The sequence below is a fragment of the Lynx canadensis genome, chromosome A2, assembly GCF_007474595.2.
Source record: "Lynx canadensis isolate LIC74 chromosome A2, mLynCan4.pri.v2, whole genome shotgun sequence".
In the NCBI taxonomy this organism is placed as follows: Eukaryota; Metazoa; Chordata; class Mammalia; order Carnivora; family Felidae; genus Lynx; species Lynx canadensis.
Window position 1 is genome coordinate 87768173 of NC_044304.2, and position 15750 is coordinate 87783922.

Genomic DNA, 15750 nt, shown 5'->3' on the forward strand with positions numbered 1-15750 from the left:
TCATCAACACCCACAAAATGCAGAATGTGTTTTCCAAGGAGAGAAAGCAGCAATATAGACCCTTCCTCTATCCCAGTCCTGTCCCCCATACATTAGCTTTACGGTAAGTTTCCTTGCTGTATATATTTCTCCTACCGCCTTCTCCATATAACCAAAAATATTATTTCAGTGGGGGATAAAGTTCAAACTCCTTAATTTAGCATTAAAGACTATCTGAGTTTACACCCCAACACAGTACTCCTCCCTCACGTCCTCTATCCTGCAGGAAAATATATCTGCAGTTGTCCACTTTTTAGCCTTTGCTGCCGTTGTTCTTGACATCTACAACTATATACCACCTTGACAAGGGTATCCATTCTTTTTTTTTTAATGTTTATCTATTTTTGATAGAGCACAAGCAGGGGAGGGGCAGAGAGAGAGGGAGACACAGCGAAGCAGACACCACTCTCTGAGCCGTCAGCACAGAGGCCAACATGGGGCTTGAACCCACAATCTGTGAGATCATGACTTGAGCCGAAAGCAGACACTTAACCAAATGAGTCACCCAGGCACCACAAAGAGTATCCATCCATAAGAGCTAGTTCAAGTGCAAGCCCCAAGAAATTCTTATAATTTCTTTGTAAATTACTCCTATAACTTGTATCACACTGTTACATTAACTATATGTAAATGACTTATCTACCAGAATTAACATCCCCTCAAGTCAGGAAATCTATAATTAATAGCTCACTACCCACAACTCACATGGTTTCTTTTCCACATTACCAGGTCTTTAAATATTAAATCGAATGTATATTTTTTCTATGGATTTATCTATCCATCCATCTACTACACAAAATTATAAGAATTGTTAAAATTATTAAAATGTGATTTTCTAATTAATTCATGAAAAAACAGTATAATACTGGGCTAGCCTTTTCCCACCCTCCACACCCATTAACAAAAAAATAATAAAGGAAGAAAGGAAAGAAAAGGAAGGCAGGAAGGGAGGAAGGAAGGAGGGAGGGAAGGAAGGAATCAATTTGAGAATTTCATTCACATGAGTGACGTCTGAAAAAAATGAGAGCTATTAGTTTCCAGAGAGAAAAAAACCATAATTCACTACATGGTATCTGAATTTAAATGTCATCCTGTCACCACTTTCCGAATTATTGCAAATACTCAATGCTACAGAGAATGAATATAAGACTGAAATTTCCGGCATCCTGAGCTGTGTGAGGACGGCTACTGTAAAAGGCAAGGGTACATTACTGGACATGTTCAATGACTGACTTAATGGTTGTTCAAAGAGATAATAATTATCAAATAGAGAACGTGCCCTTCAGTATTCCTTCCAATTATAAAATCTATAATAATCCCCCCCCCCCCAATACAAGAGAAACAAAACTACAGGGAGCTAGACAAACTGAAAAGTCAGGTAAGTCTAAGCCAAGACAATTACATAAATATTAACCAATAGGAGGGTCCTTCAAGAGACACAAAGGTGAATTTTAATTGGAAACACACAGAACTATATAAGGGAGGTCTAAGCATCAAGTGGAAAAAGTTATGGGAAGACAACTACTATACCTAGAGAACGCAGAGTCATCCAGTTACAGGTAAGAACACAAGTATCATCATAGTACTTACTAGCTGTGCAAACTAGGATGAATTCCTTATGCTACCTGGACCTCAGATTTTGGAAGATGGGGTTAATAATATATCTTCTAAGAGCTATTGTGAAGGTGAAATTAGGTAATTCATGTTAAATACTTAGAACAATAATTTGCATAGTAAAGCACACAATCACCTATGTGTATAAGTAGAGGTGAAATAGTAGTATGTTCAATCTTTTTGACCAGAAGTAGGAAATTAAGGTCCAGATGTAGCAGACTGAAAAAAATATTTTTCTACCTATCTTACCAAATATGCTAACTCATTAGCATTATCATTTTGTAAAGGGATAAAGAAAACCAATATACTTTCGATTTACATTAGTATGAAATATAAAGGTCCTTTTAAAAACAGTGAAATATTTTTTTGGTTTGCCAATTTCTATAACCTAAATTTTAAATAATAAATGTAGTGCCTATCTATATTATAATTCCAAACAATGAAAATATTCACCCAATTAAAAAATACATTACAGGTTGAATTTTGTAAATTCGTTCAGGGAGAATGATTGGTTACTCAGTACAGACAACTTAGAGAAAAGTCTTTAGTGGTTTATGTATGACATCACTACGGAAACAAACTACGCTTTAAAAATATGTTAGTGCTAGATCATTTCATTAAACAAAGAGACAATATTTTCCTGGAGTATGGGTTAGCAGCTGTGTTTTCCATCACTTTCAAATATACTTGATTTTGCCTAATCATTCCTTTTTGCTCCAATTTCTTTAGATGTTCCTCTCTATCAAGGACTTTTTATATTTCATTACAACCAAGAAAAGAGTCTTTTTGAGACTCTCATGACACTGAGTCACAGCAAATTCTAGATTGCTTAGATTATCTCAACACTTTCCAGGGAAAAAAATACCTAGGTTAAAATCAGAGACGTTTTCTCTACATCTAGATAGATCTCATATTCTTTAATATTCTGTTTTCCTTTTTTAAATTTGTTGTTTTTTTCCCTATATGTAGATACATTCAGCTATACCTGATATTAAATAACTTCAACTTTGACTCTACTCCTTCAGAATTTTAGGACTTTCTTTTCAGCTTCTATTTTATAATTCTTAGTGTGACATAAATTAGAATTGGAACTAAAATAAGTATTCAGAAATGTGAAATGTTTAATATTCAACTACCTTTTCATATCTTGCCTATGTTCACATCCAGGAAAATAGCAACACACATTAGAGAACAATCTAAATTTCTACAGAATCAATTTGACTATAATGAATCTGGTAGACCAAAGCATGTAAAGACACTAATTCTTTCTGGTGTAATTCAGCTTTTCCCTGGTTGAGACATTGCTTCAACCTCTACACGTTGTGGCAACCATAAAGAGAAGTCAATGTACAATTGTAATCAAAAGTGCCATTTCAAACAAGCACTCTTTAATGAACTTTTTATTCTGAAATACGAAAGGTGATTAAATAAGCATTCTATTTATTTCAGCTTCCAAAAATGACTTAGCGTCTACAATTTGTTTAATGACAAAATGGAAGCTATACCAATCAAAGAGTAAATAGTTTTTGCTCAATAGTGCTAACTATTATCACCATTATAAGATAATGGAGACAGTAAGCATTAAGTGTATATAGATGTTCTGGATGGGAATCATTTCATATGATTTCAAGCAGCAGAGTGTTCAATTACAAATAGATTACATTCTCTTGTGATATAATTCCATAAAACAGTCTTATGAAATTCAGGACACATATATATAAAGTCCATATATCTATTTTTAATGTAATAACATGAGCAAAAGAAGAAATGAAACTATAATTGATGTATTTTAATTAGAGGAGCCCACCAACTAATTATGGGAGAAGAACCATGATCTTTTCTAATGCATCTTTATTTCTTTGAAAGTTTATTTATTTTTGAGAGAGAGCACACAAGTGACTGGGGAGGGGCAGAGAGAGGGAGGCAGGTAATCCTAGGCAGGCTTGGGGCTGTCAGTGCAGAGCCCAACACAGGGCTCCATCTCACAAACTGTGAGATCATGACCTGAAATCAAGAGTCAGTCAGTCAACTTACTGAGCCACACACAGGCGGCTCTCATGTCAATTCTAATTTTCATTCTACTTATTTATTTATAAATTTTGAGATCTGCCTTTTTTCCTGAATTCATCATAATCTATGTAGCTTTATTTGAATAAAGAAAAAAAGACATTGTTAGTAATTATTATCAGTAGATTAAGATACTGAAAAATTATTTTACGAGCTGATGTTCTTCTCATGTTTATTTTAATGTATGAAACGAAAAAAAAATGATGGGAAAATTTATATCAAAATCATACATGACTACTGACCTCTACATAATAAAGCTGGATAGTTCCTATGGTGTTCTGATTATCGTTAGGACAAAAATAGATTTCTACAGATTATTGTATTGCAATAACCAGGTCAGATTCTCAAAAGGCAATGAAATGAATACAAATTTCTAGAATGTAAGACCGCCCAGAACTAGACATTTTTATAATAGGATGAAGAACTGTCTGACCTTCAAAATCAAACAATAGCCACTCTGTTCTTTATATTTCTGACTTCCATTATTGTTTCTCATTCTCTTGCTCTTCCTTCCTCTTTTTCTCTCTTCTTTCCTTACCCCTTCCTCTAAGTTTTATAGCATGAAAGGTAATAGGATGTCATCAGTTACTGGATTCAAATTAATTGCCTGTATTCATTCATGGCTTTAGCCTCATGTCCTTTTTCTATGACTTGAACTTTGTCCTTTCACAGAACAAAGATCCCATTTAAAGTAGTCAAAGGCTGGATCTATAGGAAGCCAAATATTTTGACTAAATGATGACTATATCCAGATATTTGTAAATACTGGAAGGTTCACTGAGGTCCAAAGTTTTAGATGCTGTATTTCAGTGCTTCCTAGATTATTTTTTAAATTTCAAAAACTAAATTATTTCTAAAGCAAAATAGGAGCTAAAATGAAAGTTGGCAACTTTTTGTTGCATTATAAAAATAACAGAAACAAGTACTATTGACAGTCATATCATTTCATACAAAAAAGAGGCATTTTATTTAATAAAAAGAGCAAGAAGAAGCACACAAAAAGGATAATCCTTGGATACGGATAAATTTATATTGTAGAAAAATTCACCTTATTTTTACTACTTTATTTCACCAAGGACTTATTTTTAAAGACTATTACACAGAAGAGAAGTACCTTTCCACAGACATGTTTGGCAACTGCTTCTCTAAGATAAATTGTGTGAATGGTGAACTCTACTCACAGCATTTCTAGCCAGTGTATTTTGTCATTACATAGATATAGCTAATGTTAGTGGGTATCTACACGCTTTTATTTATTTGGTGATGCTGAGTATATGCTCTCAGTTCACAAAGTTTGGTATGTATTGTTCAAATATACTTAGAAAAATCTATCTTCTAATTTCATTACTAGTAAATACTTGAAATGTGCATCCAATTTTTACATCCTGGTCCGATGGTAACTTTTACATTAACTACTTTCTCCAGTCTATGCCAGACGCCACAACACTCTGTAAAACACAACCCCCCCCCACCTCTGCCTAGAACATTTCTCCAAGTTCTTCCAACTTATTTATTTATATTTGCCAAGGGTCTGATCTCTGATGTCTCCTAACACATTGAATTTATGGCAGGACGCTCCCTTCTCTTCTCAGGTGCTTCTTATTTGTAGTTGACTTGGAGAGACTCCCTAATCAAAGTACAAGGTGCCCACATTTGAGTTTTAGACAAGCAAAGGTCTGTTACCAGCGCAAACCCAGTTTCTAAGCTTCTAGATGCCACACAATGAACTATATTGTCAGTGAGAGACAATGTATTTTTCCTCAAATATGCTTGTAAAACTCAAGAGCAGGCCTATCTGTGATATTAATCTGTTTTTCACTTTTTACAATGTGAAACATATGTATGGAGAGTTACTTCCTACAGACTAATCTAATTCAACAAGCACATACCCAGTCTTTACTGTGTATAATACACAGGCATTGGCTAAGAAGTATGTGGAATATAAAGAGTAATAAAATCTTGATGGAAAGACAAATGCCCTCAAAGAAGCAAAAACTAAATGAACAGCATGAAGAATAATAAGAGCTAAGAAAGTTAACAGGAGGGAGAAATTAATGCCTCATGGAAAAGTGGATACTCATTGGGGAAAGAGCTTGCCGATTAATCCTGGCCTTAAAAAAATGTGTAACATATGACTTTGACCAGCAGGATGAGGTGTGGCAGAGCATTCCATGCACAGGACATGATAATGATCAGGAGACAGAAATAAGGTAAAATACAAGGTACAGTTTTAATTGCCTACTATAGCCAAAAACTGCTAAATGACTTATAGGTATATTCATTAAAAGTTTCATAACAAGACTATGAGGTGACAGTTCTCAGTCTCATTTTTTCTCAGACAGATATTGGAAATATCCTAGGTCACAGAGACTATGTGGTAGAAAGTCAAGATATCCACTCCCATCTGACACCTGGGGCCGGTTCTTTTGGTCTTACCCTATTCTATCTCTAAGAAGGTAGAATCTTTGAGAATGCTAAGAACAGATTATTGAGAAAAAAAAATGTAAGTTCGGTTATTTCTTACTATTACATATCTCACCTTAGTTGGTAGTCTCTTAAATCTTTATCTTATTTTCTCTGTACTTGATCTTTTTTTACACAGTAATAACTCCATGGGTGATCTTTTCTACAGGTATTTCTTGGTCACTAGCAGGATTTTGACATGTCTTAAATGTCTATCTTCCAAGACAGATTTCCCTCTGAAGACCAAACAAGGGCTTACCAAATACTTCTATGTAGATATTGTACAAACATGTCAGAGTTTGCAGGACTTGAACAGAACTCACTCCCTTTTCTTCATTCCATTACTGACATCATCACCTTTCTGTATGTTTAAAACTAGATGCAGGTATCACTCAATCATGTAACCCAGAGCCTCTTCATCATCCATCGGTCCAATCCATCACTCCACTTTGTTAAATGCTACAATAATTTCTTGTGTATTTTCCTTTGCTTACATCCTCATTGTCAGTGTCATAATTCATTTCCTCATAATTTCTTCCTTTGATTCTTATAATTATATTCTAACAGAACTTCCTCCGTAGGTTTACACTAACAAACCATGCTAGTGCTACCTCCAGAATAATTTTCTACAAAACAAGCTGAGAAAAGGGCACTTTTACTCTATCACTTTCCTTTGAATCTCACATGGAAAAAAAGAAAAGAATAAGAAAACAGAGAAGAATATCAGTCTTAAATGAAGAGAGGAAGTAACCCCAAAGAAATATCAAACCACAAATTAGTAAGAAAACATGTCCAATATAGCAAAAGCATGAAATGTTTCGAGACGGAATGCTGAAATCTGGCACATACCTTCATATACTCCAGGTAGGATCGAATTAGTAATCAAAAGGTTAACAAATCATAAAAGTTGTTTCCTCAAATGCTTAATTACAGAAACAAACTCTAGGAATCCATAAGGCTATTATAGGAAAATGTCCATAAAAAGTGAAATTATACCTAAAGTACAAAGATGGCATTACCACCACCACCACCACCACCACCACCATCATCACAAGTAACACTTGAATGCAAGATACTGTTCTAACCACATACATACAGAGGATTATTATATATAAAGTGATCACAGTGCTATATGAGTCTAATTATCTGTAGAAGAAATGGCTAACCATCTACTTAATTAATTATTGAATTTGAGATCTAAAAAAACCTTTAGACTATAAAGTCTGATTACTTTCATTTACAAAAAAGCATAAATGACTTTACAATGAATAGTTGCAGAGGCCAGGTTTATATTAAATTCTCCTGGCTCTTAGTTTAATGTTCTTTCTAAATAAATCTCTAGAAAACTCAAGACTTTAATTTTTCTCCTAATTTTTTTCTGCCTGATCTTTGGTAAGTTTTTGTACAAGTATCTGCTCAAAAAATAAAAGCTGCTAACGATTTATGAGGAAAAAAAAAATCTAATATAAGATACTAATTTTTACTTCTTCCTGGAAAAAAATGAATTTAAATATTCATTTACATAAATTTACATAAAGCAACTAAATGTTTTAATGTGACTAAAAGTGATTAATAAAACCCTGTATTACAATTGATCACTTATTTCTGTGCAAGATGATTAGTCAGTAAAAGTCTCCAATTAAAGTATAGATCTTTCTTTTATAATAATTCACACTGGTTTAATTTAGTGCGTTGAGTGATAGGCTAGTAATCCAGAGATCGAAACTCTGTTTTTGATTCTGTCTTTAGGTCTTAATTATTTATGAGGCTCCTCTACAGGCAGGTTTCTATTACCAGTAAATGTTCATTAAATGCCTATGAGTAGCAAGAATTGTATTATCATTAGCAAAGTTAAAGAAAACAAAAAAGAAGCCTATCTAAAGAATACACCCGAAAGTCTGATTTGTCAGGCAGTTCTGGTCAATCATTTACACATACCATAGCATATATTTCAGTGTGGTCTTGAAATAGCTGTCATATTCCAAATGGCTATCAGAAAGCAAATGTTTTCTAATATTTATACACTATATACTTTAATTTTCCAGTAACAAAAATGTGGACAACATTCACATATGGAGAATTAAATAGCTATAAACCACTTATTACATGTTATCTTTTATATATACCCACTGTAAGAATTTTTAAAAAACTGCTTAAGAATTTCTCTGAATTTTTCTAATGTTGAGAAAATGAGCTTTTACTTAAGAAAGAAAATGAGTATTTCATCCGTATTTTTCCATCATTTCCACTCCATGATATGCTTATGGGAGGAAAGAAACCTTCCTTATTCACTGACAAGAACTGATACATTGAAGTGTGACCATTCCAGAGAACATATTTACTTTGGTGTTCATGAGTGTCCCTTTTTGACTGAGGTAAGAATCTATTTCTCAGAGTTGGAAGAGAGAGAAGGTCACAAGGAAGTCCAGGAGATCATATGGACACTCTCAAGGATCAATCCAGTAACCAAATCAGAGGAGCATGTCTGTGTGTCTGGGGATAGGAATTACCTAAAACTTAGATTCTGTGGACAAAAGATATTTACTACATGTTTATCAAATGAATGAGTAGATGAATTTCTGATTAGGTGGATAAAATGAACGTGTTTATGAGTGTACAACAGGGTATGTGGGTTAGATTACCCATATCTTATCCTGCTCCCCTTATTCCTCTAGTCTTTTCATTCTCTAAATTGCATGGTGTCTGGGTGTCACAAACAAACGCAATTTGAGTTTGTCAGTTAAAGTAGAAGTTGGTTCACCTAAGAGCTTATTTTACTGTCTTTTGAGGGGGATATGGGGAATAGGAAGAGCATTCATATGGCATACCTAGGCATGTCCCACTGCTTTAACCAGAATAGATACATTTTGATTATGAAGGCTTCTGGCTTGCCCATAAAAGGATTCTGTTTGAATCAGACTTCCTGCAGAGGGGTGGAAGAGAGATGGAAGAGGAGGGTGTTTGTTGAAAACTAATGAACTCAAAAGATCTCTAGATGAAACCATACAGTATGTTCTGAGTCTATTCTGATCTTAGTGACAATAATAATCCTATTAATGATGACACATTATGTTTCCCCTAATAATGTGTTTAATTTTGGAGTGGGCACATTTCAGAAATTATTAATCAAAAGAAGTCAGATGCTTTAATGAAGTAGGTTTATAAGATTTCACTGACATTCTATAATTTTTCTATATACATAAATAAAAGGGGGGATTGATTATTACATAGATAATTTGGGCAAATTAAGTTTTCCTATATTCTACACTGCCCAAATATTTTCTTTTTTTACAAAAATTATCTCACGGTATTAGTTCTAAAATGTACTTTGTACAGAAAGAAATAATAATTTAAAAATTTTATCTTATATAGAAAATGAGACAAGTTAAAATTGTTCAATTTTATTGTCTAAACACATTCTGCTATAAGTGTATTCTAAGACTGGGTCATGTTTTGGAATATGTGGAGATTACAATTAAAAATAATGTGAGCCAGGATTGATTTAAGAGCCCTGAGGACAATTCAGTGATTCCCTAGAATGAAACTAAGAATCCAGCATGTTTATTGAAAATCCTTGCTTTCCCAGGGCTCATTAAAATCAAGCATATCTCTGGGCTGAACAGGAGGACAACAGACATTCAACATTCCCGGGACCAATGCAGGGCACACAGACATTTATCCCCCCAAGAACAAAAGTCTAATTCAGAACCCGATTTATCTCTTTTAGAATGGGCAAAAAAAAGCAGCATAAGTCAATTTCTTATTAAACTTGCTTCTTCTACACTTCATCAAAAACATTACCATTTCCCTTTCATAAAACAACAAAAACCAAACCAAAACACTAATAAAAATTTTAAAATGAATGATAAATAATAAACGTTGTTTAAAGTGACATATGATCTCCTTTTAATCCCTGCCTTAACACACATTCAAAATGAGACTCCTCCATTAGTTTGAATACAGAGAATAATGGGAAAATTTGCCTCAAGACACAGGGAAAGAAAGTGTTATTAGTGCTATTAAGTTCTAATGAAACCCTCACAGCAGTTCTATGTGAGCATGAAAGAGTCACATAACGTTATCTAAGGTCCCCAATTTCTGAATTCTTACCTTTTCCTGTTACTTGTTTCTTTTGCATGTAAATAGTTAAAAGATTATCTCTGCCAATCATTTCTTTATAATATTACTATTACTAAGTTTTGGATTAAATAATTGACAATTATTTTCTATCTTTAAAATTAGAATATTTCTTCAAATACAGATATTTATTTTAATTTCTCTTCAAATCAATAAATTGTTATAAAAATAGGAACCTATGTACTCCCACCTCAGAAAACTTGCTTTAGAAGCTAAGGTCTCATTTTTTGCTGTGTTCCAAAGTGGCAAAACATTTTTCATAACATTTCCAAGATTTTAAATATTTCTTTTAATTTTTTATTTCCTTGTAAGGCAATTATCTAAAACAGGCATTTGTTTCTTGTTAGGCTAAATGCCACTCCTGGTAAGACTCAAAAAGTGGTAAAAACCAGAATTACAAAATCAAGGAAAAAATTTCTAGTTTTCTCAATTATAACTGTTGTTTTATCATTTCTAAGTACTCAAAGGGAAGAAATTCTACTTTAAAAACTCAAGAAAGTAGTTTAAAAGTTCATAGCTGAGTTTGTTTGATGAACTTAATGACTTCCACCTCATTTAGGAAATCAGAATCTAAAAAATGTTACACTCAACTCTCTTGATAGGCTCTGGAGTTTATCAGCCCTGCTTTGCCACTTCATTAGCTGTCAAGAACCAGTAAGTGATATTGCTATGAAAGTCTTGATTCAGGTAGTTGAGAATGCTCTTATTGCAAAAGTACCAATTATCAACAGAAGCGAAATCAAAAGACGGTCTATCAGGAAAGACACATCATCCACATACATACAGTTGGTTATCATCTTTGTAGACATCAAAGAAAAGGAGAGCTTTTGAACTATGAGTAGTTGATTTGTAACATTCAGAAAAAATACACACATTGATTTAATATACACTGCAGCAGAGTTATCACTGACCTTGGAACTCTTACCTTATAATCATGTGAGGGCAACAAAATAGGAATACAAATGCATATTTTCTTACTGAAGGATAAATGCATAAAAGATAAAAATATGCACTTTTTAATTTCTATGCTTAAATGGATGCTTATACTTGGTCTTACACTATTTCTGTGGCCAATCTTTTACTAAATATATTTGTGTTTTGTTAAGTAAGCAATTCCACAATGAGCTTTCCCTTTAATGCACATATACTATTTGGGGTTCAAAATACTACCTTAGTGAAATTTAATTTTAATTATAGAGAATTTTATTTCCTCCCTACCTTCTACAGTTGATAAACTGGAAAAGCATAAACAATCTTGAATATTCCAAACAAAAGTTAGAACATATTTTCTGTGACATATACATGCCATTAGTTATACATCAAGAACTGTTGAAGCTCTTTGCCCAATGAAAGCAAACATACATATTAATGAATGAAGGATACTATACTGGTGTATTCCATAAAACACTAATTTCCTCTGATGCTCCATGGAATAAAGTATTTCATGAGAAGCTGGAATGTGGGAGAATACTGCATATATTATATTATACTTCAAATTAAGACCTTAAAAGACTTTTGGAGCTCTAGCTGTGGGTAAATTTACATAAGGAAACTACTAAACCTGTTTCCCAACGTTGTATGAAATTTTTTTTTTAATGTAAAAGCACTCCTACTTTCAAGAAATATTCAGGGAGATACTACCATATTAATAGAAGACTCTGATTACTAAAAATGCTACTTATTGATAAATACTAGGATATTAAACAGAGAAAATAGTTTGGTTGGAATTATTTTTAAATGATAGACATTTTCCAGGCTAAATGTTCTGAAAAGTGAATGCAGACCAATTCCTTTCTTTGTGCTGTCATCTTGCCTTCAACTCCTGTATATTTTTGGAGGGTAACAGTATTGTAATAATAACATCCCATGTTTTTGGTAGATTCCTTAATCTGATTTTAACTTATTTTTAATATAAGGTAAACAGAAACCAAAAAATGTTAGGAAATTGGTGTAACAAATATTTAATATCTAATTCAGCTAATGATTATTAGGCATTGTCTGAATAAAAAAATAGGACAGTTTCCTAGAATTGCAATCATATGTCTAGAAATGAAAAGTAAAACAAAAGTCACTTTATGTTTTGTATGAGTTTCAAAAGAGTGCTTGGTTTTTGTTTTTTTTCTCTTTTTGGTTTTAAAATGTATCTGTATCTGCACAGTTTTGACCAAGACTTTCTTGTAAAATGGCATATAGTTTAACTATTGTATATATTGTAAGATATATCAGATATATGCACATAGCTATATCATTACTCTGATATCTATACAGGCCTGAGGACTGACAGGTGTCCGTCTGTCCTGGTGAGAGTGGGGGGCCTTCCCAGAGCTGGCAGAGCGAAGGAGGGCACCCGGTCCTGTGTGTTGAGCCTGGCTGGGGCTTTATGGCAGTTGACAACACTGTAGCACAGTCCTGTGCGCTGGCCATCAGCTTGTGTCCCTGTCACATGATGTTTTGCTAAGCAAGCAGAACCAGTCTTGACTAAGCATTCAGATGGGAGAGGACAACTTCTTAGCACACTTGCGGCCATTCCTCCCTCCTGCACCCTTGGCTGACATGGCTAATTAATCACTGCATTCAGAATCCTCCCGCCAGCCAAGCTGGCAGGCCCTTCTCAAGGAGGAGGAGCCTTGCTGCCAGCCTACTGGGGAAAGTAAGCCTTGTGAACAATGATCAGAAAGGCAGGCCCCAATACTAAGAGAACACCCAGGTCTCAAAGTCAAGCAGTGGCCCAGTGAGGCCTAGAACTCACATCTAGGGCGCTACTCACTGCCCTGCTCTTGGTACCGCCCCTTTCACACCTGCACCAAATTCTGGAACTCCTCTACTCCCTAATCATGCATCTGGGAGTGCTGGCTGGCTACCTTGAAATACTCCTTAAACACAGCGTTGTCCCTGGCACGGGAAGGAGCTGGTGTAGAAAAACCTCCAGCAAAGCCTGCTCAGGGAGCAGCTTCCAAATCCCAAGTGGCTTTTTGAGCACCTGCTGTATGTCCCAAGCTGGTTTATCTACAGCTGGGCCTACGGGCAACCTGATTCCCTCTGCTGTGCAGTGGCTTTCTTGTTCCTATGACTCCTGAGTCCACCAGGCCAGCTCCCAGAACGGCGGGTGCAGGGAAACCGGGCACGAGCACCCGCACCCCTCCCCCCACGGGCCCCGGGCGGGGAGCGTGAATTACCTACCCGCGCGTACAGCCAGGCTCTCTCTGGCGCTGTAGGAAACATCCATTACGGAGCTAATACTGGGGGATGGGCGGTGTTTTGGGTTTTAAAAAGTATCCCTTTTTAAAATGATAAATAATATACCCTTGTAAACACATTAAAATAATAAGACAGACCAGCATTTAACGGAAGTGCTGGAGGGCAGGGTGAGCTAGGCGAGACGTAAGCGGACTCACAAAAGTCTCTGGGAACAACTCCGCCAGGGAGTCGGAACATTCTTCCCAGAAAAAGCCAGATCTCGCGAGATCTCTGCAGTTCTACGCGGGCTGACAGGGGCAAAAAAAACCTGAATGTTTACTTTTTTTTAAGTGAACATAACGGTCGGAAATGTTTAGTCGCCTAAGGAAAAGGCCTCAAAGTACATAAGTAAAAATCGATGGAACTACACAGAGAGGCAAATCTACCGTTATACTCAGAGATCTCAACAATCGTCTTCAAATAATTGGTAGACCACCCTTCTAAGTATATATGTATATAGTAAAGGTACAGAAAGGATACAGATTATCAACCTTCTTGACTTCGTTGACATTTGTAAAATACCTGCAATAAACAAGAATACAATATACAGCCATTTCAAGTAAACATGAAACGCAGATAGCTCATATTCTAGGCCAGAAAGTAAGTCTCAATAAATGTAAATAATTCAAGTCATAAAGTATGTACTCCGACTGCAATGTATTTTTTTCCGTTATTGATTTATGTCAAGGAAAATTATATTTTCATGCTGAAATAGCATGTCTGAAATGCTTGAGTCCAAATGTCCACCTCTCTTTGAGACTTGTGGAATCCTTAAAAATGACAGTAGCTAGTTTAATTCCATTTGTGTGCAAGACATTACATTTTACTAAAGCAGCTGTTTTTCATGGACTATGTCCAGGTTTCTCCTCAGGATATAAACTAGTGACCTCATACTTCCAACTCAAGACCTATCTATCAACACTCTTTCCCATGCAAGATTTTCATTATGCAAGATTCCTCCTATGGTTGGATCAGCATATCCAGGACTACATAAAATAGTGTCTCTTTTAATTAGACTCAAATGTGCTCAAGTCCCATTAGGTTTTCATAGATTTTTTTTAAGTTACTCCAAAGTTTCTGGGAGAATTTGAATGTATTTTAGCTTTCATCAACTCTATACCTTCCTAGTCTATAGCTTCTATATTTTAAGAAGTTGATGTGCTTTGGGCAGGTGTGCCTCGTTCTTTCCAAATAACTTGACAAAAACACTTGACCTCAAATAGGCCATCTTTTCCACTTGGGGAATTTCTCTTGGGTAGATGAGAAATTGTGTCAACTTGTATCAAATATGCCCTTAAGAAGTTACCAAATGCAGTTCTCAGCTTTAACACTTCCTTCTTCTGTATGCTCATTAGCTTATTTTAATTATGTAGGGGAGAATGAAAATGATTGAAGTCAAAATGTTTTAAATATATTTCTACTCTAAAATACCCAAGAAAAGTTTTAAAAGTGTGCATTCTATTTGATGATGAGATCTGAGATTTAAAGTTATATTGGTAACATTTGCCTTACATTTAAACAGCAAAATATAATTACTTTCAAATATATCCAGTTTAACTGTAGGGTTAAGGAAGATTCTGAAAGCTCAGTTTTTGTTCTGCGTATCATATTAAATCTACATCTGATTTATGATGGAGCTACTGGCAAGAGTCTATGACTTTTTTTTTGCCTCTGTAACTCTACATGTAAAATACCTGCTCCTAAATATTTCTTAGGCTAACTTAAAAAGAAAAAGAATGATGTAATGTCTAAATATCTTTAACGTCTTTTCTTCTGAAGATGTTATAATGATTCCAACTTTTTAAGGCTTCTAGACAATTTCTTTCCAACTGGAATTTTATAAATTACAACAAGACCTTTTATTGTGGGTTTTTTGTTCACTTTTTTCATATCATCCTCTGGAATCAATGGTTACCAGTATTTATAGGATACATCAGAGGGAAAAAAAAAGAAATAATGGGGTTTATACATCTTTACATGACCAAAGTATCATGACTCCTGAATTATTTGGGTTCAATTTAATTTTAAAGTCTCCATCTGTAAGTCTTATAGCAGAAAAGTGCTCTTTCCAAACTTTCCCTCCTATAGGTAATCACAAACCCCGTAAAGTGTGACCTTTAAATGCTATTGTTAAAAAAATAATAAAAATACAAGAAATGCTATTGTTAGAGCTATGATAGCATCCTTGGGTCA

At 34.7% G+C, this 15750-nt stretch overlaps 1 protein-coding gene across 1 annotated transcript in view; it reads right to left on the bottom strand.

Annotated features, from left to right (window-relative positions):
* The window catches only part of SEMA3A (semaphorin 3A), a 211958-nt gene that overhangs the window by 160050 nt on the left and 36158 nt on the right, over window positions 1–15750 (bottom strand). The gene's annotated exons all lie outside the window — the stretch shown is intronic.